Source organism: Hemiscyllium ocellatum, chromosome 8, assembly GCF_020745735.1.
Source record: "Hemiscyllium ocellatum isolate sHemOce1 chromosome 8, sHemOce1.pat.X.cur, whole genome shotgun sequence".
Classification (NCBI taxonomy): domain Eukaryota; kingdom Metazoa; phylum Chordata; class Chondrichthyes; order Orectolobiformes; family Hemiscylliidae; genus Hemiscyllium; species Hemiscyllium ocellatum.
Window position 1 is genome coordinate 92,633,126 of NC_083408.1, and position 26,948 is coordinate 92,660,073.

Below are 26,948 nucleotides of genomic sequence, written 5' to 3' on the forward strand. Positions count from 1 at the left end.
GATTAGAACAAGTCAACATGGATTTAGTAAGGGGAGGTCATGCCTGACAAACCCGTTGGAATTCTTTGATGAGGTGACAAGGTTAGACCAGGGAAACCCAGTGGATGTGGTCCATCTAGACTTCCAAAAGGCCTTTGATAAGGTGCCACACGGGAGGCTGCTGAGCAAGATGAGGGCCCATGGTGTTCGAGGTGAGCTACTGGTATGGATTGAGGATTGGCTGTCTGACAGAAGGCAGCGAGTTGGGATAAAAGGTTCTTTTTCAGAATGGCAGCTGGTGACAAGCGGTGTCCCACAGGGTTCAGTGTTGGGGCCGCAGCTGTTCATGTTATATATTAATGATCTGGATGAAGGGACTGGGGGCATTCTAGCAAAGTTTGCCGATGATACAAAGTTAGGTGGACAGGCAGGTAGTACTGAGGAAGTGGGGAGGCTGCAGAAGGATCTAAACAGTTTGGGAGAGTGGTCCAGGAAATGGCCTTTGGAATTCAATGTGAGTAAATGTAAGGTCTTGCACTTTGGAAAAAAGAATACAAGCATGGATTACTTTCTAAACGGTGAGAAAATTCATAAAGCCAAAGTACAAAGGGATCTGGAAGTGCTAGTCGAGGATTCTCTAAAGGTAAACATGCAGGTTGAGTCCGTGATTAAGAAAGCGAATGCAATGTTGTCATTTATCTCAAGAGGGTTGGAATATAAATGCACTGTTGTGCTACTGAGACTTTATAAAACTCTAGTTAGGCCTCATTTGGAGTACTGTGTCCGGTTTTGGTCCCCACACCTCAGGAAGTACATACTGGCACTGGAGCGTGTCCAGCGGAGATTCGCACGGATGATCCCTGGAATGGTAAGTCTAACATACGAGGAATGGCTGAGGATCCTGGGATTGTATTAATTGAAGTTTAGAAGATTAAGGGGAGATCTAATAGAAACTTACAAGATAATACATGGCTTGGAAAGGGTGGACGCTAGGAAATTGTTTCCGTTAGGCGAGGAGACTAGGACCAGTGGACACAGCCTTAGAATTAGAGGGAGTCAATTCAGAACAGAAATGCGGAAACATTTCTTCAGCCAGAGAGTAGTGGGCCTGTGGAATTCATTGCCGCAGAGTGCAGTGGAGGCTGGGATGCTAAATGTCTTCAAGGCAGAGATTGATAGAATCTTGATGTCATGAGGAATTAAGGACTACGGGGAGAATGCGGGTAAGTGGAGTTGAAATGCCCATCAGCCATGATTGAATGGTAGAATGGACTCGATGGGCCGAATGGCCTTACTTCCACTCTTATGTCTTATGGTCTTATGGTAAGTAACTTTCCCAACACTGGAAAAGGGAAAATTAGACAACAAATCTATTCACGCTCATCAAACAGCCACTCGGTAACTAACTCACCAATTGACTACTGTCTGAGATAAGAAATATTGGTAGGATTTTAAAACCAGAACTATGCTGAAATTACCAGAAGGATATGGATAATATATTTTAAGATTCAGTTGAGTCCAATTTGGCTCAACATCTATTAGGTTTTATCCTGTGATAGATTTCATAGCCAGCATGATTTTTCACTAGTTGAATAGCTGCCTTAGAATTTCTAGAGTCATTAAAAAGGTACTTTGAACATGCAGATGGTGTATCATGGAAGATCAAAAGACAGGCTGATCCATACTCAATCCAGTAAGAGGCACAGGAGTCAAAATGAATGATTTTGCTTTAAAATCTATTCTTGGATCTGGAGCCAATTTTCTGTAAGGGTTTCTGTTATCTTTATTTCACAGTGAAATCCAATTTCAATTTATTTTCTGCTCTTCATATTGCATGTCTAACACCAATTTACTTCCTTAGTTTCACTAGAAAGCAATCACAGCTGTGAAACAATTCAATGAGCTTCCAGTGGTTACAAGGATGAAATAGCTCCACAGAGGCTGATATCCTGTCACCAACTCACCCTTTATTTACACTTGGAGAATCCTTGGAGAGACACTGATCCAGCTCCCTCAGAGCCAGCTCTCAGAGTGAACAGGGTGTCTGACATTCCTGTTCTTATCTGTTAACCAAGGCCAGATTTACAGCTCCAATCAGGGAACTCATATTCTATGAGGTCCACCTGGCTGACCGCTTTGTGACCACTACAAGGGTTTTCCACTGAAGTTTGCAAGTATTGTGAGTATTGATGTTTAGCAAGGCTGTTCATAATGCAGAGCAGTTATTGAGAAAAACTCTTTGATTTTGGAGATTGGATCTACAGTATGGATTTTGAATATAATATGCAATTTTGGAGGAGATTGGATAACCGCCAAATTTTTAGATAGTCTAATGTTTTTTGAGCTTTACTGAAATTCAAGGTTATCTGAAATTCAATGATTTTTTTTGTACCCTGTGTCTCAGCTTGGGACTTGCTGGAGCCATTTGCTGTCTGCTCATCCATTTATGCTTTGGGCTGCTAAACTCAAAGACTGACTGGTGAACTTTTGGAACTAGGATGGTTTCACTTAAGAATTGGCATAAAAATCAGAAGCTCCCAACTTAAATCGTCAATCATGTTTTCGAAGGTCATTGCTGTGCAAAAGCAAATTCTTCTTCTGTGGAAATGAGTATGTGTGCAACTGAAACTTATTTGAATAATAATGTTCTATGACTGACAGATATAATGGGTTTATTCTGTTTAAATTATTGATTAAAAACAAATGGTTGACTGGTTTTGCTTTAGAGCAATGAGAGAAAATATGTAACATTGTTGAGCAGTAAGTTTTGAGTAGAATCAAGCCCCCACAGCAATCCAAATTTAGCTTTTAGATGACATGAAAATGAAGGTTTGACATGCAGTTCAAGCATACATTCAATTTAAGAAATACCAGAAACATATTAATCACATAGAACCTTGAAAATGTTAAATATTATTAATATAACCTAAATCTAGGTTTACTGACCAAATTACTACTGTATTAGTCTATTTGGTCAGCTTTCCCTGGATTAAAGTGATTGCACTTTACTTTCATTTCAGAATTTAACTCTGGGTTCAATATTTAGATTACTTTGTTAGCAATACTTCATATCCTCATTTAGAGAATGCACATTGTGTAGAAATAGAGTTTCTGGGGAAATCTACTCATCAGTCATGTAGAGATTTAAATAGACTACCAATTGTCCACTAATGTATTCAGATTAGTCACATGCAATTCTAAACAGTCTTGCTTGAGGCTGGGTCCATGGAATAGGAATGCAGTTATCCCCATATTATTGAAGATTGTAACAGCAGTAGCGAACAGCCGCTCAGAAAGAATTAGCCTTGCACTATGGAGGCTTCTTACAATAGGAAACATGAAAGGGCAGTAACAAATTATTTCTAATTACCAATCAAAATCCATAATTAGCACATTGCATTCAGTATGAGCAGGCAGTCTGAAGTTAAGCTGAAATAAGTTAAGGACATGGCGGAATATATTTGACTGAAGAAGAAAAGTAAACACTCCTCAGGTTCAAAGAAGATTGAATCTCAAAGAGAAGGAAGATAATGAATCCTTCATTCAGATCATCGAAAGAAGTATACTATTCCCCTTCACCTGGCTGGATGTAAGAACAAAAGAATATGGCACAACTATATATTATATTGTATATGCTATGCAATTGATATGCGATATACCTTTAAAGGACATGGTCATGATGTCAACACTGTTTCAGGGCAAGTGACCTAATGCTATCAAGCTATCAGCCTCCATCTTACTGAGCTGTACCTTCTTGCAGCATGATATGCTGAGGGAAATGCATTACATTATAATTAAATTTGCTTAGCTTCAGACCAGGCATGCAAGTGCCTGTAACTAGTGTACATATGTTAACATTAGGAGCTGTTATTAAAGTTTGTTGAATTCTTCAATACTACGTGGCCCATGTCACAGCTTTACTTTAAAGGAGACAAAATGTGTCTCACAGCTTAATATGGTAAAATCACCATAGAGCTGCTGTCTCATTAGAGAGAGAGACATCGGGGGCTGGCTTAAACCAAAGGGTGCCACAGTGCAGGTGAGGGGAGAGGTTGAGGAAGGTGTGGGAATCAAATCCAATTTGATGACATCATACTACACTGCAAACCAACCATCCAGCTAACTGACCACAACATGATAATAGTTGATCACAAGATTGGACTATATGGCTCATTGAACCGGCTCAGCTTTTTGAAACAATCTTCTGCCTCAGTTCTGTTTTCTCAACCATTCTCTTTATGCCTTCATCTCTGGAGACACCAACAGCCTATCCATTTCAGGTATTAATTTATTGGACCAGGGAGAAACTTCATAACTCTACAAGTGAAAAAGGTGTTCCTCATCTCTGTGCTAATTGGTAAAGCCCACATTCATTCAGATCTTTCAGAATCTGCGATGTTTCAATGTGATTACAGCTTGTTCTTCTAAATACTTCGAAAGGCTATGATTTTCCAGGGAGTGACAATCTCATACAGGTTTCCATTCTGAAACTTAATTTTGGTTAAAGAAAGTAGCTCTGTATTTCTGACAGAGGATATTGTTTCAAGTTTCAGAAATGTGGTAGTATACTTTTATTCTGACGGTTCCTTTGTAGTGTTGACCTGTTAGAGAGAGGAGAACCATGCCCCCTTGTCACAGCAGTCAGGTGCCATATTTTGAAATGTAAAGGTCTTCACTATCATGGTAACAGCTACTATCAAAGACTAAGTATACAAGTCAGCGTTAGAGTGTTGGGAGCATATGGAGCCAGATGGTTAGAGGGTAAAGTATCAAGTAAGTAGGGTGCCAGGTGAGTAGAGTGCCATGGCCCAGGTACTTTGGGTGCCAGTTGGGGAAGGTGTAGGGTGTCAGGTAGTAGGGTTCCAATGAATAGTGGGTAAGGTATCAGATAGGTAGATTGCCAACTGCAGTGGAGGAGGGTGTCAGGTAAGTAGGTTGTCAACTGAGGGGAATACCAGCTAGACGAGAGTAGGGTACCAGTCAGGTAGGGTGCAAGATGTAAGGTGGCAATTTGAGGTAGTCTGGAGAAAGTGCAGCAAGGATGGGGCAGGAAGGTTGGTGTTTGTATGAGGGGTGTTCGGGTCTGGGTGCAGGAAAGTGTTGCGTCAGGTTAAATCCAGTCTGTTCGGGCAGATGACATGGAAAGTAAGGTCTGATGGTAAGATTAGGCAGGGGAAGGGAAATATATGGAAGTGTGAGGATCAGGTCTGATGGCAGGATGGAGGTGTGGGATGTGGGCGTTGGGTCCGTTGGAAACAGCAAGGTGGGGTTTGGGGTTTTGGTCAGATTAGATGTCACGAGGGATGGGTGACAAGACCTAGGAAGATGGATGTTGGGTGTGAGGGCCATCTGGTCAGGGTCTGGGAATGTAAGTGGCCTACATTTGGTGTAGATAAGGAGGCTGTGTGAGGCAAAAATGGAGTCTTTTTAATAATTAGTCAGGAGTTGGACTATGCATTTAATGGACTAACTGTTCCTGAGTAACTGTTCTACTTAATTTCATTAGAACCATCCTAAACCTCCAATTTATATGGAAAGTTTCAGAGGATTCAGACATAGTGGAATTGCCTTGAGGAAACTTCAATTTCCCAGGCAATTTCTTCAGAATCAGCTACAACAGGGATTCTAGGTAAAATAAAAAGGATTGCAGATGCTGGAAACCAGATTCTAGATTAGAGTGGTGCTGGAAAAGCACAGCAGTTCAGGCAGCATCCGAGGAGCAGGAAAATCGACGTTTCGGGCGAAAGCCCTTCATCAGCCAACTCTATTCCTGATGAAGGGCTTTCGCCCGAAACGTCGATTTTCCTGCTCCTCAGTTGCTGCCTGAACTGCTGTGCTTTTCCAGCACCACTCTAATCTACAACAGGGATTCTGCAAGGTCCTCATAATGTAAATCCCATTTATGCTAGAACAACACCCTCTCTGGCCAGTGGAAAACCTGCCCTTGCATTTACTCACTCTCTCATCAAATGGTAAACTTCTCATCCCAGGGATAAATCTCATGAAGTGTCATGATATCACCTCCAGTGCAAATATGCTCTTGCGTATTTACTGCACAGAGTACTCCAGGTTTAGTTTCTCAAATCCTTGTATGAATTTAGCTGGAATTCCATATTCTCATATTCCAATTCCTTTGCAATAAGACTAACATTCCATTTCCCTTCTTAAAATTCACAAGGATATTGGAGGGTTTGAGCTATAGGGAGAGGTTGAATAGGCTGGGGCTATTTCCCCTGGGGCATTGGAGGCTAAGGGAGTGACTTTATCGAGGCTTATAAAATCATGAGGGGCATGGATAGGGTAAATCGACAAGATCTTTTCCTCAGGGTAGGGGAATCCAAAACTAGAGGGGATAAGTATAAGGGGAAAGGGGAAAGATTTAAAATGTACCTTAGCGACATGTACCTTTTTCAGGCAGAGGGTGGCGTGTATGTGGAATGAACTGCCAGAGGAAGTGATGGAGAACGGTACAATTGCAACATTTAAAAGGCATCTGGATGGGTATATGAATAGGAAGGGTTTAGAGGGATATGGGCCAAATGTTGACAAATGGGGACTAGATTAATTTAGGATATTTGGTCAGCATGGACAATTTAGACTGAAGGGACTGTTTCTGTGCTGTACATCTCTGTAACCCCCCATTAGCTACCTGTGTTTCTTGTGCAAGTGCTCCTAAGTCCTTCTGAGCATCAACACCTAAACATTTTATTCTTTTTAAAGTAAATTCTGTTTTTCTATTCTTGCTGCCAAAGCGAATAACCTTATAATTTGTTGCATCATATCTTAGCTGCCACTTTGTTGTCCTTTTACTGAATTGGTCTATATCTCTTCAGCCTCTCCATGTCCTCCTTACTGCTTACATTCCCAGTTGACTTTGTATTGTCAATAAGTGTAGATGCATTACTCTGTTTCTTCATTTAAGTTATCAATATGGATTGTAAATGGCTTATTCCAGAGCACTGATTCTTGTGTCATTTTGCAGCCTGCTAAGCTGACAATGCCCCATTTATCTCTATTCATTGCTTTCTTGCCTTCAATCCTTTGTCCCTGCCCATACATTACTCCTAATGCCATACACCCACACATGGGGCCCTAGCCTTTTTTTGATATCTTATTGAATGACTTTGGTAATCCTAGCATACTGAATTAACTGGCTCTTTTTTTATCAGCACAAGTAGTTATATCCTCAAAAACACTCAAATAAATTTGTCAAACATTATTTCCTATTGTAAAACAATGCTGACTTTGTCTGATCATACCATGATTTTCTAAGCGCACTGTTAGGACTTCATTAATAATAGATTTCCCAATGAACAACATGAGGCTAACTGAGCTATAATTCCAATTATCTCCCTCCTTTCTTGAATAACAGATTCCATTTGCTAACTTCAAATCCACTGGGATTGTAAGGCAAATTATTGAAAACTATAACTGCGGTGACCATTATTTCTGCAGTTACCATTTGGTCCAGGATATTTGTTAGCCTTAGGTGTATTAATTTCTCTAATACTTTATCTCTGCTGACATTGATTACATTAAATTCCTCAGTCTTGAGAAGGCATCTTAAATAAAATTAGCCATTTTATTTCCCCCTGTTGCTGGTGTGTAATTGTGAGTAGAAATACAAATATTTGTTCAACATCTCTACCATTCTCTATTCCGCATTCTGATTCATCCTGTCTTGGCCTTGAAGGGACCAGTACATATTTGACCATTCTTCTCATTCTTATATTCTGCAGAGGTTTTATCTGTCTTTGTATTTCAGGATAAATTACTCTCTTGTTCTAACCTTTTTCATGTCTATAACTTTCTAATTTCTCTTTTATGGGTTTTAAAAATATTCCCAATCTTACAGCATCTGCTATTCTTTATATTATAAGTTTCAACTTTTAATGTAATCATATCCTAGTTTCCCTAATAAGTGACATGGAACAGTACAGCACAGGACAGGCTATTCAGCCCTCAATGCTGTGTCAACCTTTTATCCTACTCTAAGATCAAAATAACCTACATACTTTTCATTTTATTATCATTCATGTGCCTATCCAAGAGTCCCTTAAATGTCCCTAATGTACCTGACTCTATTACCACCGCTAACAGTGCATTCCATGCAACCAAAACTCTCTGTGTAAAGAACTAACCTCTGACATCTCCCCTAAACCTTCCTCCAATCACCTTAAAATTATGCTCCTTTGTGATAGTCATTTCTGCCCTAGGTCTAAGTCTCTGGCCATCCATTCTATCTATGCCTCTCATCATCTTGTACACCTCTATCAAATCGCCTCTCATTTTTCTTCATTCCACTGAGAAAAGTCCTAGCTCCCTCAACCTTTTTTCATAAGACATGCCCTCCAGTCCAGGCAAAATCCTGGTAAATCTCTTCTGCACCCTCTCTAAAGCATCCACATTTGTCCTATAATGAGGTGACCAGAACTGAACATTATATTCCAAGTGTGGTCTAACCAGGGCTTTATAAAGCTGCAGCATTACCTCGTGGCTCTTAAACTCAATTCCCCTGCTAATGAAAATCACCACACCATATAGCTTCTTAACAACCCAATCAACTTGGGAAGCAACTTCGAGGGATCTATGGACGTGAGCCCAAAGGTAAGACCATAAGACCATAAGACATAGGAGTGGATGTAAGGCCATTCGGCCCATCAAGTCCACTCCACCATTCAATCATGGCTGATGGACATTTCAACTCCACTTACCAGCGTTCTCCCCGTAGCCCTTAATTCCTCTAGACAACAAGAATCTATCAATTTCTGCCTTGAAGACATTTAGCGTCCCAGCCTCCACTGCACTCCGTGGCAATGAATTCCACAGGCCCACCACCCTCTGGCTGAAGAAATATCTCCGCATTTCTGTTCTGAATTGACCCCCTCTAATTCTAAGGCTGTGTCCACGGGTCCTAGTCTCCTCGCCTAATGGAAACAATTTCCTAGCGTTCACCTTTTCCAAGCCATGTATTATCTTGTACGTCTCTATTAAGTCTCCCCTCAATCTTCTAAACTCCAATGAATACAATCCCAGGATCCTCAGCCGTTCCTCATATGTTAGACCTACCATTCCAGGGATCATCCGTGTGAATCTCCGCTGGACACGTTCCAGTGCCAGTATGTCCTTCCTGAGGTGTGGGCACCAAAACTAGACACAGTACTCTAAATGGGGCCTAACCAGAGCTTTATAAAGTCTCATTAGCACATCTCTGCTTTTATATTCCAACCCTCTTGAGATAAGAGACAACATTGCATTCGCTTTCTTAATCATGGACTCAACCTGCATGTTTACCTTAAAAGAATCCTTGACCTGCACTCCCAGATCCCTTTGTACTTTGGCATTACCAATTTTCTCACCATTTAGAAAGTAGTCTATGCTTTTATTCTTTTTGCCAAAGTGCAAGACCTCGCACTTGCTCATGTTAAATTCCATCAGCCATTTCCTGGACCACTCACCCAAACTGTCTAGATCCTTCTGTAGCCTCCCCACTTCCTCAGTACTACCTGCCTGTTGTTGAGACGGAAACCGAATGGTCTCGTCTCTACGTGTTCGTTGGAAGGAGAGATCAAACCGGCTAGAGTTTGGAGCAAAAACACCGTTTATTACAGAATCAAAACTGGCAAACTATACAACGAATTCAAAGGCATGCAATTCGTTGGAGAAGGCGTTCTGTCTCTCCCTTTGGATCTGGTGCAGTTATACTTCGCGCTTCCTCGAGTTCCCGGTCAGGTTCCCCTTGTTCGGCTCTTTCATTGGTCGGTTCACCTGTCTGTGCAGGGATTAGTGTCTCTATTGGCTGCCCCGAGATACCTGCCCCACTCCTGCGGTGCCGAACAATGGGTAGACATCCTGGGTTCGGCAGTTTCCGATCTTGTAAATTAAAAGTTTATTGTTGGAAGGGTTTCCTCATTGCCATGCGTCTGGCTGTCTGGGCGTTCACAATAGTTCTCCATAGTTGAATATACAGATATTATCATTTAACATAGGACCCGAATGAGTTTGACGTCAGCGGAGGCATTAGCAAGTACTTTATCAATCAAGTGTGGTATCGGTGCGATTTACACTATCCGATAGTTACCGGTTTCCTTTATTAACAATGAGGGTGTAATAGGCTGATCTGAAACTGACGGACATGTTCTAATCCCCCAGGAATGTGGCCCCAGGCAGACAGTCCTGCAGTGGCTGGGTTTACTTTACATGGCTGTGTTTTAGCTGGTATCTGACAGTGTCTGCTTTAATAATGGTGCTCCCCTCCCTAGCCCCAATGTAGGTACCCCGATAGCAGATTCTCCCCAACATTCCCTCCCTTGGCCTCGAAAGAGGCCACACCCCCGTATCTCGTAAGGAACACAACCCGACGAGGCGACCGGTGTCCGGTGTTGTATCGACCAGACTCACCGGTTCTAGGGAGACAGTCATATGGGGATGAAGGGTGCCCTGAAAAACACGCCGCTACACAATTAAGCAATAGATAGTCACAGCTGCATGCTAAGCTAAACTAATAGTTGAAGTAATTGAGGCAGTGTCTGCAGGAATAACGAAAAGCACAGGATTAGACAAGCATTGCAATAAGTCATTCAGAGCTGGCGATATGTACGCGAGTGCGTTAGAATGAGTAAGCCATTTAGTAAACGCAAGTCTGTAGTCCAAAGAGCCGGCAAATGTAAATAGGTGTTGTAAGTTTGGAAAGGGAGTAGGAACAGCCGGGTACCAGCAGTTAGGTACCCGCTAGAAATCTGAAACCCAGTGTGAAACTGTACTGTGCCCCGGTGGTCCCGTAGATCAGTAAGCTCTAGAGAGCAGCAGTGCTGTTCAACCGTCCGACACGGATGCAAGTAGGCAGAAATCTCATCAAATGGAGACGAACGGAGGCCACGCGTTCCGATGCCAATGCGCGACTGTGCCTGTCTTAGGTTGTCCCTCGCCCGAGGGATCTTACCCGTCATTGGCTAACCAGTCGTGCTGCATTGAGTAATAGATGGTGACATCCATTTCACCACCCCAAGGACAGGCATGGGCAGCTCAGTAGCATGGTCAGTGGCCTCCGAGGGTGGCTGAGGCCAGTCAGGAATACTGGACAGTTCGCAAAGGCCGCCTGTGAGAACAGCAGTGTCTCAATTGCCAAGGCACACAGTACATTTCACCCACCCGCTGTTATGGAAGGATCAATTCACATATCCCCAATTTAAACGGGCAAAATAAATAAGTGGGAGCTCTTTGGACAGCCAGGCTGCATTTATCGTACATGAAGATGAAAAGTTAGTCATGAGTACAACAGGATCAGACGAATTCGAAAGAAAGTCATTGAGGGAGCTGACACGCACAGGTGAGATAGGATTTACTACGCCCGAACCGCGAGCTTATGCAAAGGCGGTACTATAGCAATGAAGAAAAGAATTGGGAGGTCCCCACTCGCCAGCCCTTATCGCAGCCAGCCGTAAGCAAGAAACCCGGTGTCATGGCTCACGAGCGGACGTCGCATTACATCATGTATTGGATGTGTCCCTGTCCGTTTGTAGGAGGTCACACACAGGCTGTCGTGTTGTTGGAGTTGGTGGCAGCGGCGTCTCCTGGTGGAGCTCAACGGATGGGGGTCCGGTTGAAAAGTAATAATACCTTATCACCTTTAAATCAGTGAGATGGGGCTGTGGGAATGCAGTAAAAAGGAGTCCCCGCATCACCAGGGTGATATATGGCGGGGTCAGTCAGGAACGATGTGACTACTATGGGAAATAAAGTGTTGTGTTGTAAGGGGTCTTTGGGGTGGCATGTCTGGGAGACCGGAATGGACAGGAGGCAGTCCCCAAAGTCTCCAGTCAGTACTCCTGAACATAAGGTCTGTGCTCATGTGGACTGTCAAATGCAAGCAGGAAGAGTGCACTCAACCATCTGTGTAAGAGGAATGGAGAGAGCAGATATAAAAAGACAATGGTGAAAATAATGAAGGTAGTCTGAACCCCTTAACCTTTCTTATGAGTTGCGGACCTGTACGTGGCAGTATCCGACAAAAAGGAGTCACATCAGAATAGAGAGATCTCTGTGTGAGGTAGAAGGAGTGGTTTCATGTAAGGGAAAGGGTACAACTTTACACAAAGGTAGTCAGAGGGATTCGTGATCTCAAATCAGAGAAAAAAGGCTCCCCAGCACGGGCTGCCACAAAAAGGCAGACGAGGCAGGGGTAGCCAGATTATACTATAGGTGTTTTAATGTTCGTCGAATTACGAAGAGGCAGAGGAAAAATGTAAAAACGTAATCATGACACTGGTCCAGTGTCGGTGAGGTAATTGCGGGGAGCAGTCACGCAAACGGTGTCAAGTCGCAATATTCTGACAAAGTTAAAATCAAGTGTGCGTATAGTGTGGAAGACAATTAGTAGGATAATCCGTGTCCATTTGAGCAGCAGCACTACACGGGGTAGATGAAAGTCGGGACACTGATATAAATGCAAGATAGTACGAGTGGCAGTTCTGACTCGGTAGGAATGTATACTAGCAGCTGCAGAAGCGCAGGCGCCTGTATGTTTTAAAACGCAATGTTTGAAGTGTAAAAACATCCGTCCAGGAGTTGTGTCGAAAAAATAGAGTAAGTCCCTCGAGAGGGAAGTGGGATTGGTAATATTGAGAAGGGAACTACAATAGACTGCATAGGGGAAGGCCTACGGTACGCCTTGATACTGCGCGGTAAGGGGCGCAAGCAATCTCGATTTGCACCCCGGGGAACTGCCCGTGCTCAGGGCGCACAACCAATGGGGTTGTCGTAGGACAATCGTTTGATGAGTCACCCATGGAGACCGTTTAGGATAAGGGTCATTAATGTGGAAATGATGAGGATCCCCATCAAGTCTGTGGCAACAGGACAATAGAGCAGGTAAATTTCCACCGTGTGGTTAGGGAAGACACAGCGCAGGAGATCGCCCTAACCTCTCAGGGCGTGCAGCGTAAGCCTCAAGGCGGCTGGGACCCCCTCTTTGCAGGCAGGGCGGATTGTCGCCCCCAGACATTTGGTTAGGATATTGGAGCGGACCGCGACTGTAACTCAGAATATGGGTAACATCCGAAAAAGGCGCCTACGCAAGGGATAAAGACAAATTTAGACGAAAAGGGAGTTGAATCACCAACTAAAAAGGGCACAATCCTACTTGGACGGCTATTCGCCTGCTCACAGCGGAGTCCATGATTAACAAGGTGGATCTCCCGAGAGAAGGCCCAATGAAGAGTTCAGACAGCAGAATAAAGTACAAGAAGAGCAAAGATATCAGTGAAATGGACCCATGTCGGGCCGTGTCAAGGTGGGGCTGCATGCTCCCCTCTCAGTCTGCATCTCCCCGTCAGGTCCCGTCTCATCGAGTGACTTTAGGGATATATTAGGTTGCGCCGACCTGGAGCAATGAGAGAAGTGGTGTGTGCGGTGGCCTATGTGTTTCCAGGCAGCTCAGTATAAGAAATGATGATGATGATTATGGAGAGGGGGACAATGTAAAACTCTGGGCAATTAGGAGATTTGCGGTGGGACGAAATTGGACTGTTTGCCTGAGGGGACTTGTCCCCCCAAACGAGATACAAAACGAGAGGTGCAAGTATAATCCTTGTGTATGCAAGAATCTGTGTGTGTGTAGGGCCGTGTGGCATAGACAAAAGAGAATGCGCAGGTGCTGCGGGCATATCGGACTTCATCCCTGTGTAAAGGAGAGGGAGAGGGAGAGTATCATAAAAGGATGGTCAGACAGGTCAGGACAGAAATTGTCTGAGTAGCACTTTCCTCCGTTTGACACTTGAGGATTTGATCAGTTTGAGGGAAGTAACAGCCTTTAAAAGATACCCCGGGAAAAGGATCATAAAGGAACCTGGTGACCCTGCCGTTCTCAGTGCGTACCTGTGCGTCGCAAAAGAAATGAACAGATGAATTGGCGAGGAGCACTCGCAGCTGAGGAGACTGAAGGATTTGGGCAGGGCATGAGGGTTGGGAAGTCCTGGTAGCAAACCTCAGGGAGCATGAGACTTTGGAGAGAAGATGGGGCGCAGAGCAAGGCAGTAGAAGCATAGTGAGTGAAATGCCCTAATGGAGAGATGAGGCCAGAAGATGAGTTACTGTGTCTTGGTAGAAAACCTCAGGGAGCTTAAAACCTTAAAAAGAGATGGAGCGTAAGGATCCGCGGATCTTCTATTCAGCAAGACCCAGTTGAATTCATGCAAGCTGAATGAAAGACAGAACTAAGACGACCTCAGATCCGGCGGTGAACATAAAGTGTGTGGGCTTGGGAGAAAACGATGAAGGGGCGTGATTATGAGCGTCCATAATGCTTTAGCGAATGAAAAAATCTGTGGACTTGGGAGAAAAGATAAAAATGGGTACGTGAGAAGGGGCATTAAAACTTGGAGGGCATAGACGGAAGAAGGAGTAGGTGGGCCCCCCCTTGTTCTTGGCACTTTGTGAACACGAGGGGAAAAGGGATGGCCTAAACACCCATGCCGGTGGACAAAAAGATGAGTGAGCGGCCGCGAGGAAGAGAGATGGGCCAAGCACCCTGCTGGGTGCTGAGTAGCACGTCCTAGCTGGAGGCCTGAGGCCTGTGACCAGCGGGGGAAAAGGAGAGAGACAAAATCAGTGGGCTGGGGGATATTCGGGCAGTGGGACGGCCAAACACTGGACATACAAAACGTTGTAAATGAAAACGCACAATATGGCGATACGGCAATGCGCATGTTGTCGGTCGGGACGTTAGAGTTAGAAAGGTACAACCTGTCAGAGAAGATGTGGTTAGAGGCATGATTCATATCGACATCCCAGTAACTGAAGTGGACCTGTTCATCGAGTAATCCCATGAAGTAGGGCAATGACGCTTGAGAGACCCATCGGTGAAGTGGTGGCGCGGTAGTTGAGCTAAAAGGGTCGCGGAACGTCCGCAGGCGAGCAGCCCCTTCTAAACTGTGCAATCCTGCCAAGAGTGAGCATTCGCGCCAGAAGCGAACGGGCACCGCCCCAACTGAGCGTTCGCGCCAAAAGTCAGCTGGCCCTGCCCAACCTGAGTCTTCGCGCCAAAAGCAAGAAAGCCCGCCAAGAACTAAGGTGACCCGCCCAGAGAAGGGTGACCCGCCAAAACTAGGGTGAGCACGGGACACCCCGGGATTTACCGTCTTAGGATTCCACAACCGTAGTGTTATTAAAATAAAAGCTCAACCATCCCTTCCTCCGCCCCCTCCCTACATTCAGGTATTCCTTTCCAAGTATAAGAGTAATTAAAAGTGATAGTGGGGGGACAAGCGGCATTTAATCCTAAAAATCAAGACGAGACTATGGAGAAAAATCCCAGACCGTTAAGTTATCAATCCCAAACCGCTAAGTGTAGGGAACAATACTCACGTACCCTGACAGCAGTAAAACTGCTTTCGGCTGCTGGGCGGCTTCTCACGGTCCCTCTCCGTCACTCAGGCTGTCGGTGCCGGTCCACTGTACACCGAGACCTGGGATGAAACATTTGCTGCGACACCTCCGTTCGCCACGTCTGTTAAAAATCACTGCACTCATTCACTCACTCCCTCTCACACTGGGCCGGCCCCACACTGGTTTTCATCCACATACATGCCAATCCACGCATACTGTCGGTGTGTCGTACTCTCGTCTCAGCCTGTCGCAGTCCCCTGTCCCCAGTTTTAGTGACATGTTTCGAGGCATTATATCCTCGCAGAAACTGACAACCTGTGTGAAATCGTAGCAAATCTCGGTCGGGGGCGTCCGAAATGGCTGGGGCTGTGGTGGAGGTACAGTGGCCCCCTTGCCACTGCGGGTTCAATGTTACTAACAGTTTCGTCTTCCAACCCAGGGATTTATCGGCGGTCGGTGGTGCCCCATCAGTAGGGGGTTCCCCTAGGCCTATCGTTTGCCGCGCTGAATAGTGCGGCGCGAGTAGGAGACCGTTTAAAATTTTGGTCATTAGCGCCGTATCTGTGAAGGTCTCTTTTAGTCTCGTCAATATCAGGTCTTTTTGGGCGGGCGCTTGGTTAAACACTTGATCCAGTGCTGTCTTGTGCACTGTTACACTGTCCAGTAATAAATGGGCAAGCCAAGTTACGTCTGTGCCAACCGTGAGGTGCCACCAGGGCACTCCGGGGCGTAATGGTCGAAATTGGGTCATTTTTGGTGGTCCAAAGTTCAAGTCCCCCATGACGGATCTCACCTGGTGGGTACTGCTTTAAACCCAGTGCGTTTTTCAAAAGCCTGACCTTCGCGTGACAGATTTCTGCTCTTAACAACCGGTCTAAGGCAAACGCCTGTGCAGGTAAACCCTATCCAGGAGATGAGATCTGCCCTCTGTCCCCTTAGAATGCTAGCAGCGAGTGTGTCTATCAATAGTTATCGGAGTTAAAGTGCTTAATAAAAAGAGAAAGGATCCAATCAGTCAAGTGTGGTCAGCGCTGTCTTAATTAATTTCACTAAGCGTCCAGGCTCCGTAAGCCACGCTTTTACCCTAACTCAGAAAGCTGCGTCCAGGATCCGAAATCCACGCATAAACTTTACTGAAAAACCCGCGTCCAGGATCCGAAATCCACGCGTAAAACTCAAACTCAAAAACATGCGTCCAGGATCCGAAATCCACGCATTAACTTAACTCAAAAACCGCGTCCAGGATCCGAAATCCACGCGAAAACTCAAACTCAAAAAGCTGCGTCCAGGATCCGAAATCCACGCATTAACTTAACTCAAAAACCGCGTCCAGGATCCGAAATCCACGCGTAAAACTCAAACTCAAAAAGCTGCGTCCAGGATCCGAAATCCACGCATTAACTTAACTCAAAAACCGCGTCCAGGATCTGAAATCCACGCGTAAAACTCAAACTCAAAAACATGCGTCCAGGATCCGAAATCCACGCATTAACTTAACTCAAAAACCGCGTCCAGGATCCGAAATCCACGCGTAAAACTCAAACTCAAAAACATGCGTCCAGGATCCGAAATCCACGCATTAACTTAACTCAAAAACCGCGTCCAGGATCCGAAATCCACGCGTAAAACTCAAACTCAAAAACATGCGTCCAGGATCCGAAATCCACGCATTAACTTAACTCAAAAACCGCGTCCAGGATCCGAAATCCACGCGTAAAACTCAAACTCAAAAACATGCGTCCAGGATCCGAAATCCACGCATTAACTTAACTCAAAAACCGCGTCCAGGATCCGAAATCCACGCGTAAAACTCAAACTCAAAAACATGCGTCCAGGATCCGAAATCCACGCATTAACTTAACTCAAAAACCGCGTCCAGGATCCGAAATCCACGCGTAAAACTCAAACTCAAAAACATGCGTCCAGGATCCGAAATCCACGCATTAACTTAACTCAAAAACCGCGTCCAGGATCCGAAATCCACGCGTAAAACTCAAACTCAAAAACATGCGTCCAGGATCCGAAATCCACGCATTAACTTAACTCAAAAATCGCGTCCAGGATCCGAAATCCACGCGTAAAACTCAAACTCAAAAACATGCGTCCAGGATCCGAAATCCACGCATTAACTTAACTCAAAAACCGCGTCCAGGATCCGAAATCCACGCGTAAAACTCAAACTCAAAAACATGCGTCCAGGATCCGAAATCCACGCATTAACTTAACTCAAAAACCGCGTCCAGGATCCGAAATCCACGCGTAAAACTCAAACTCAAAAACATGCGTCCAGGATCCGAAATCCACGCATTAACTTAACTCAAAAACCGCGTCCAGGATCCGAAATCCACGCGTAAAACTCAAACTCAAAAACATGCGTCCAGGATCCGAAATCCACGCATTAACTTAACTCAAAAACCGCGTCCAGGATCCGAAATCCACGCGTAAAACTCAAACTCAAAAACATGCGTCCAGGATCCGAAATCCACGCATTAACTTAACTCAAAAACCGCGTCCAGGATCCGAAATCCACGCGTAAAACTCAAACTCAAAAACATGCGTCCAGGATCCGAAATCCACGCATTAACTTAACTCAAAAATCGCGTCCAGGATCCGAAATCCACGCGTAAAACTTAAACTCAAAAAGCTGCGTCCAGGATCCGAAATCCACGCAGTAATTCGACTCAAAAAGCGCGCATTAACTTAAGGCTAGCCATGGATCAATTAGTCACTTCAGTACCGCGATAACAGGCAGGTATTAGTGAAGAAGTGAGAAAATAGCTTACCAGTATGGACTCTGCAACGTTGCTGCCAAACTGATTTAAAAGTACTGTTTGTGTTGGTGAGGATCAGGGAGCAGACAAAGACTGACTAACTAAAAAATTTACCTACTGGAAGTCTTTGCTTTAACAGGCGCTTCCCGACCTTTTAAAAGTTCGGCCGAAAGTTTGTCTGCCCTCTGGTCCGCCAACGTGGCCAACTTGCGGTCGTCTCCTACCCTTCCCGCGTCAGGCTCACCATCTGTTGAGACGGAAACCGAATGGTCTCGTCTCTACATGTTCGTTGGAAGGAGAGATCAAACCGGCTAGAGTTTGGAGTAAAAACACCGTTTATTACAGAATCAAAACTGGCAAACTATACAACGAATTCAAAGGCATGCAATTCGTTGGAGAAGGCGTTCTGTCTCTCCCTTCGGATCTGGTGCAGTTATACTTCGCGCTTCCTCGAGTTCCCGGTCAGGTTCCTCTTGTACGGCTCTTTCATTGGTCGGTTCACCTGTCTGTGCAGGGATTAGTGTCTCTATTGGCTGCCCCGAGATACCTGCCCCACTCCTGCTGTGCTGAACAATGGGTAGACATCCTGGGTTCGGCAGTTTCTGATCTTGTAAATTAAAAGTTTATTGTTGGAAGGGTTTCCTCATTGCCATGCGTCTGGCTGTCTGGGCGTTCACAATAGTTCTCCATAGTTGAATATACAGATATTATCATTTAACATAGGACCCGAATGAGTTTGACGTCAGCGGAGGCATTAGCAAGTACTTTATCAATCAAGTGTGGTATCGGTGCGATTTACACTATCCGATAGTTACCGGTTTCCTTTATTAACAATGAGGGTGTAATAGGCTGATCTGAAACTGACGGACATGTTCTAATCCCCCAGGAATGTGGCCCCAGGCAGACAGTCCTGCAGTGGCTGGGTTTACTTTACATGGCTGTGTTTTAGCTGGTATCTGACAGTGTCTGCTTTAATAATGGTGCTCCCCTCCCTAGCCCCAATGTAGGTACCCCGATAGCAGATTCTCCCCAACACTGTCCACCTAACTTTGTATCATCTGCAAACTTCGCTAGAATGCCCCCAGTCCCCTCATCCAAATCATTAATATATAATGCGAATAGCTGTGGCCCCAACATTGAACCCTGCGGGACACCGCTCGTCACCGGCTGCCATTCTGAAAAAGAACCTTTTATCCCAACTCTCTGCCTTCTGTTAGACAGCCAATCCTCAATCCATCCCAGCAGCTCACCTTGAACACCATGGGCCGTCACCTTGCTCAGCAGATCCCTCTGTTTCTCTACATTGCCAAGAATCCTGTCTTTAACCCTGTAACTTGCATTCAAATTTGACCTTCCAAAATGAATCACTTCACACTTTTTCATGTTGAACTTCATCTGCCACTTCTCAGCCTAGCTCTGCATTCTGTCAATGTCTCATTGCAACCTACAACAGCCCTCCACACTATCCACGGCTCCATTGGCAAACTTACAAACCCACTCTTCCACTTCCTCATCCAAATCATTTATAAAACTCACAACAAAAAGAGGTCCCAGAACAGATCCCTGCCGAACATCACCGGTCACCGTGTTCCAGGCTGAATAATTCCCATCTACTTCCACCGTCTGTCTTCCATGGGCCAGCCAATTCTGTATGCAGACAGACAGACAGTCCACAATTTTGAGTAAGATTCCTTTTTTCTCTTGACTAGATGTTCCATATCATATGTCATCCAAGGTTCCTTCATCCGATCATCCCTTCCTTACCTCAGTGTGACAAACCTATCCAGCACTTGCAGCAAGTGCTCCCTAAACAACCTCCACAGTTCTGTTGTGCATTTCCCTGAGAACATCTGTTCCCAATTTACGTTCCACAGTTCCTGTCTAATAACATTATAATTCCCCCTCTCCCAATTAAATACTTTCCCATTCTGTCTATTCCTATCCCTCTCCATGATGATAGTGAAGGTCAGAGAGTTGCGATCACTATCACTGAAATGCACTCTCACCAAGAGATCTGACACCTTGCCTAGTTCATTGTCAAGCACCAAAACCAATATGTCCTCCCCTCTAGTCAGTCTATCTACATGTTGAGTCTGGAATCCTTCTTGGACATACCTAACAAATAGATTTTTCTTGCTGTATTTTTGTTTATAAGTAGATGCTATTTTGTTGAATGTTTTGAATAATTCTGTTCAACATTTCCACTGCTTGTTAACTTTTAAGCTATTGATTTAATCAACCTTACTACTTGTTTCCTCATACTAATAGAATTGGCTTTATTTCAGTTCATGGCATTTGGTACTTATATATATATCATTTAGAAACTTTGTATGGAATTCAAACGTGCAATGATCACTTTTTCACAGAAGTCCTTTTGTTATGTGATCACAAATCAAACTTGCATTATTGATCAATATTTGAACTAAATTAGCTTTATACCCAGTTGGTTTCACTGAATGAAGAGGTCAGTATTTTAGCCTGGATCGGAAACAACTTGATGAATACCATTCCACTACTGTATTTCGGAATATCTGTATCAGGAAACGGCATTTCCATGAGTATTAACATCATCATTAGTAGGGTATACACTCACATCTACAGCATGCTATCATCAACAAACCTTCTGCTACCTTCTTGGCTCATTATTTTAGTAAAACCAAATGAATTGAATCTATGGGACTCCGGGTTTGTTGAAATTTTGAAGTTCTTAGATTTTCACTGAACCTTAAAAAAGGTTTTCTTTTTTAATTCTCCAGAGCAATGGGTATATACTTTCAGCAGTCATTACTTCTTAGACAACTGGGAAAATAGAAATGCCAGAACGCTGCTAAAATAGATGCCTAGATTGAGGCAACTAAATTTTTTATTCCCACTGTCACCAAGGCCTTTCCAGAGAGAATTCCAGAGACAGCATCCTAGTCTCGTTTATCCATCACCACTCTGCTAACTGACCTACTTTGACTCCCAGTGCAGCAATGTCATGATGCATGAGGCGAGACTAACCTGTTACAAATATATTCACTTGAGTTTTGAAGAATGAGGGCAGAGTTTGGATTTGATAGAAAACTATACATTTTTAACAAGATTAGACACAGCAGATGCAGAAAGGATGTTCTTAATGACCAGGGAGTTAAACAACAGGGGTCACAGTGGAAGGATATGGGGTAGGCGGTTAGACCATAAGACCATAAGACATAGGAGTAGAAGTTAGGCCATTCAGCCCATCGAGACTGATCCACCATTCAATCAAAGCTGATAAGTTTGTGAACCCCATCCTCCCGTTTACTTCCCATAACTCTTCATCCCCTTGGTATTCAAGAACATTTCTATGTCCATCTTAAATATACTCAATGACCTGGCCTCCACAACTTCTGTGGCAATGAATTCCATAGATTCACCACTCTCTGGCTGGAGAAGTTTCTCCTCATCTCCATTCTAAAGCTCTTCCCTTTACTCTAAGGCTGTGCCCTTAGGTCCTAGTCTCTCCTACCAATGGAAACATCTTCCCAACATCTACTCTGTCCAAGCCGTTAGTATTCTATATATTTAATTAGATACCCCCCCATCCTTCTAAACTCTTTGACGTAGGTCTGCTCGCTGAGCTGCAAGGTTCATTTCCAGACATTTCATCTTCAGTGGGCCTCAGGCAGAGCAATGCTGAAAATTCCTGCTTTCTATTTATATGTTTTGGCTTCTTTGGGTTGGTGATGTCATTTCCTGTGATGATGTTATTTCCTGTAGTGAAGTCACTTCCTGTTCCTTTTCTCAGGGGGTGGTAGATGGGGTCTAACTCGACGAATTTGTTGATAGAGTTCTGGTTGGAATGCCATGTTTCTAGGAATTCTCGTGCGTGTCTTTGTTTTGCTTGTCCTAGAATCGATGTGTTGTCCCAGTCGAAGTGGTGTCCTTCTTCGCTTACACACACACACACACACACACACACACACACACACACACACACACTGCTATACACACACATACACATGGACAAACATATACACAGACACGCACACAGTCGCACACCCTTACAGACATACATACTCCCACACTCACACATACACCCTCTCACAGACTTAGACCCCTTTACACTCACGCACAAACATATACACTCTGTCTCATAGATACTCACAACCCCCCACCCCAGATAAACACACACACTCACACATGCATCCCCTCACAGGTTTAGACACTCTACACTTACATACACAGACATATACACTCTCTCTCACATTCACAACCCCCCCACCCCAGACAGATAGACAGACAGACACACACACGCACACACGCACACATATGCATATACGTTTGTGAGGTGAATTTGTACTTGCAGAATTACATTGTACTTTGTTCCAAAGCTGCATGGATTCATGTAAAATTCTGTTATCTCACTTTTTAGATTAGAATTATGGCACAGACAGAGAACACAGTGGGCTAACTCCTTCAACATATTGTCTGACTAACACCAATTGTTACAGTTAACCTGAGAATGTAACTTTTAAAAAATAGTTTTGTGATTTACACATGAAAGTAATGAAACTATCATGGTATTCAAACAGATGAAAACTCAACAAACAATCAAGGCATTTTTCAATGTATAATTTCAGTTACATCACACTGTAAACCTTTGCTATAAATTCTGTGTCTTACAATTGTGTACTCCACAACCACCTGATGAGGGAGCAGTTCTCCAAAAGCTGGTGCTTCTAATTAAACCTGTTGGACTATAACCTGGTGTTGTGTAATTTTTAAACTTTGTGCACCCTAGTCCAATACTGGTGTCTCCAAATCATACATCCAAAACCTCAACTTGAGCTACAAATCTTGTCAAACCTCGCTTCTAAACTCTATGGAATGTAGACTTAAAGTCCTTAAACCTTTCTCATATGTTAATGGTTTCATTCCTGGGACCATTCTCATGAACCTCCTCTGAACATGGTCCTGGGCCAGGGCATCCTTCCTGAAACTGTGCACAATATGCTAAATGTAGTCTGACCAGAGCCTTATACAGCCTCAGAAGTACATCCCTACTTTTATATTCAAGTTCTCTCAAAATAAATGCCATCATTGCATTTACTTTCCTAACTACTGACTCAACCTGCAAGTTTACCTAGAGAGAGTCCTGGACTCGAACTCCCCAGTCTCTTTGCACTTCAGACTTCTGAATTTTCTCCCCATTTAGGAAATAGTCCATGCCTCTATTCTCCCTACCAAAGTGCATGACCTCATATTTTCTGACATTGTATTCGTCTGCCACTTCTTTGCCCACTCTCCTAACCCATCCAAACCCTTCTGCAGTCTCCCGACGTCCTCAATGTTACCTGTCCCTCTACCTATCTTTATATCATTTTCAAACTTAGCCAGAATGCCCTTAGTTTCTTCCTTGAGATTGTTAATGTATAAAGTGAAAAGTTGTGGTGTCAACACTGAGCCTTGCAGAACATCACTTGTCACCAACTGCCATCCTGAGAAGGACCCTTTCATCCCCACTTTGTTTCCTGCTAGACAGCCAAGCTTCTATCCATGCTAGCACCTTGCCTCTGACACCATGGGTCCTTATCTTACTCAATAACCTCCTGTGCAGCCTTCTTGAAGTCCAGGTAGATAACATCCATTGGTTCTCCTTGGTCTAACCTGCTCATTACTTCCTCAAAGAATTCTAGCAGATTTGTCAAGCATGACCTCCCCTTGATAAAACCATGCTGACTTTGCCCTATTTTACCATATACTTCCAAGTATTCAGAAATCTCATCCGTCACAATGGATTTTGCCCACGACCAAGATTTGGCTAATTGGTCTATAATTTTCTGTCTTTTACCTTACTCCATTTTTAAACAGGGGTGTCATGTTAGCAATTTTCCAGTCCTCTAGGAACCTCCCTGATTCTAGCGATTCCTGAAAGATCACCACTAACGTCTCCACTATTTCTTCAGCTTTCTCCCTTAGAACTCTCGGGTGTAGTCCTTCTGCTTCAGGTGATTGATCCACCTCCAGGCCACTCAGTTTTCCTAGTACCTTCTCCTTGGTGATGGCCAACTACTCAGTTCTGCCTCCTCACTCTCTTGAATATTTGGGATATTATTCATCCTCCACCGTGAAGACTGATGTGACAGAATTATTCAGTTTCTCAGCCAATTCCTTGTTTCCCACTGCTATCTCTCTAGTGTCTTTTTCCAGCGGCCCAATGTCTACTCTTGCCTCTCTTTTGCTTTTTGTATGTCTAAAGAAGCTCTTACAGTCTTTCTTTATATTACTGGCCAGCTTTCCTCATATTTAATCTTCTCTTTCCTTATTTCTTTTTTTGTTGCCCTCTGTTGGTCTTTGTAAGCTTCCCAATCCTTTTGGTTTCCATTGCCTTCACCACATTATATGATTTCTCATTTGCTTTTATGTTATCTCTGACTTGCCTAGTCAGACATGGTTGCCTCATCCTCCCTGTATCATGCTTCTTTTTCCTTGGGATGAATCTCTTCTGTGTCTCCTGAATTACTTTGAGAAACTCCTGCCATTGCTGTTCCACTGTCTTTCCTGCTAGGATCCTCTCCCAGTCAAGGTGGTAAGAACAATGACTGCAGATGCTGGAAACCAGATTCTGGATTAGTGGTGCTGGAAGAGCATAATAGTTCAGGCAGCATCCAACGAGCAGCGAAATTGACGTTTCGGGCAAAAGCCCTTCATCAGGAATAAAGGCAGTGAACTTGAAGCATGGAGAGAAAAGCTTGGGGAGGGTGGGGGTGGGGAGAAAGTAGCATAGAGTACAATGGGTAAGTGGGGGAGGAGATGAAGGTGATAGGTCAGGGAGGAGAGGGTGGAGTGGATAGGTGGAAAAGGAGCTAGGCAGGTCGGACAAGTCCGGACAAGTCATGGGGACAGTGCTGAGCTGGAAGTTTGAAACTAGGATGAGGTGGGGGAAGGAGAAATGAGAAAGCTGTTGAAGTCCTCATTGATGCCCTGGGGTTGAAGTGTTCCAAGGCGGAAGATGAGGCGTTCTTCCTCCAGGCGTCTGGTGGTGAGGGAGCGGCGGTGAAGGAGGCCCAGGACCTCCATGTCCTCGGCAGAGTGGGAAGGGGAGTTGAAATGTTGGGCCACGGGGCGGAGTGGTTGATTGGTGCGGGTGTCTCGGAGATGTTCCCTAAAGCACTCTGCTAGGAGGTGCTCAGTCTCCCCAATGTAGAGGAGACCGCATTGGGAGCAATGGATACAATAAATGATATTAGTGGATGTGCAGGTAAAACTTTGATGGATGTGGAAGGCTCCTTTAGGGCCTTGGATAGAGGTGAGGGAGGAGGTGTGGGCACAGGTTTTACAGTTCCTGCGGTGGCAGGGGAAAGTGCCAGGATGGGAGAGTGGGTTGTAGGGGGGCATGGACCTGACCAGGTAGTCACGGAGGGAACGGTCTTTGCGGAAGGCGGAAAGGGGTGGGGAGGGAAATATATCCCTGGTGGTGGGGTCTTTTTGGAGGTGACAGATGATTTGGTTTATGCAAAGGTTTGTAGGGTGAAATCTTCCAGTAAAAAATGAGGTCTGCAGATGCTGGAGATCACAGCTGAAAATGTGTTGCTGGTCAAAGCACAGCAGGCCAGGCAGCATCTCAGGAATAGGGAATTCGACGTTTCGAGCATAAGCCCTTCATCAGGAATGAGAGAGAGTAGCCAAGCAGGCTAAGATAAAAGGTAGGGAGGAGGGACTTGGGGGAGGGGCGATGGAGGTGGGATAGGTGGAAGGAGGTCAAGGTGTGGGTGATAGGCCGGAGTGGGGTGGGGACGGAGAGGTCAGGAAGGAGATTGCAGGTTAGGAGGGCGGTGCTGAGTTGAGGGAACCGACTGAGACAAGGTGGGGGGAGGGGAAATGAGGAAACTGGAGAAATCTGAATTCATACCTTGTGGTTGGAGGGTTCCCAGGCGGAAGATGAGGCGCTCCTCCTCCAGCTGTCGTGTTGTTATGTTCTGCCGGTGGAGGAGTCCAAGGACCTGCATGTCCTCGGTGGAGTGGGAGGGAGAGTTAAAGTGTTGAGCCACGGGGTGATTGGGTTGGTTGGTTCGGGCGGCCCGGAGGTGTGCTCTGAAGCGTTCCGCAAGTAAGCGGCCTGTCTCCCCAATATAGAGGAGGCCACATCGGGTGCAGCGGATGCAATAGATGATGTGTGTGGAGGTACAGGTGAACTTGTGGCGGATATGAAAGGATCCCTTGGGGCCTTGGAGGGAAGTGAGTGTGGAGGTGTGGGTGCAAGTTTTACATTTCCTGCGGTTGCAGGGGAAAGTGCCGGGGGTGGAGGTTGGGTTGGTGGGGGGTGTGGATCTGACGAGGGAGTCACGAAGGGAGTGGTCCTTGCGGAACGCTGATAGGGGAGGGGAGGGAAATATATCCTTGGTGGTGGGGTCCGTTTGGAGGTGGCGGAAATGACGGCGGATGATACGTTGTATGCGGAGGTTGGTGGGGTGGTAGGTGAGAACCAGTGGGGTTCTGTCTTGGTGGCGGTTGGAGGAGCGGGGCTCAAGGGCGGAGGAGCGGGAAGTGGAGGAGATGCAGTGGAGGGCATCGTCGATCACGTCTGGGGGGAATCTGCGGTCCTTGAAGAAGGAGGCCATCTGGGCTGTGCGGTGTTGGAACTGGTCCTCCTGGGAGCAGATGCGGCGGAGACGAAGGAATTGGGAATATGGGATGGAGTTTTTGCAGGGGGCAGGGTGGGAGGAGGTGTAGTCCAGGTAGCTGTGGGAGTCAGTCAGTTTATAGTAGATGTCTGTGTTGAGTCGGTCGCCCGAGATAGAGATGGAAAGGTCTAGGAAGGGGAGGGAGGAGTCTGAGACAGTCCAGGTG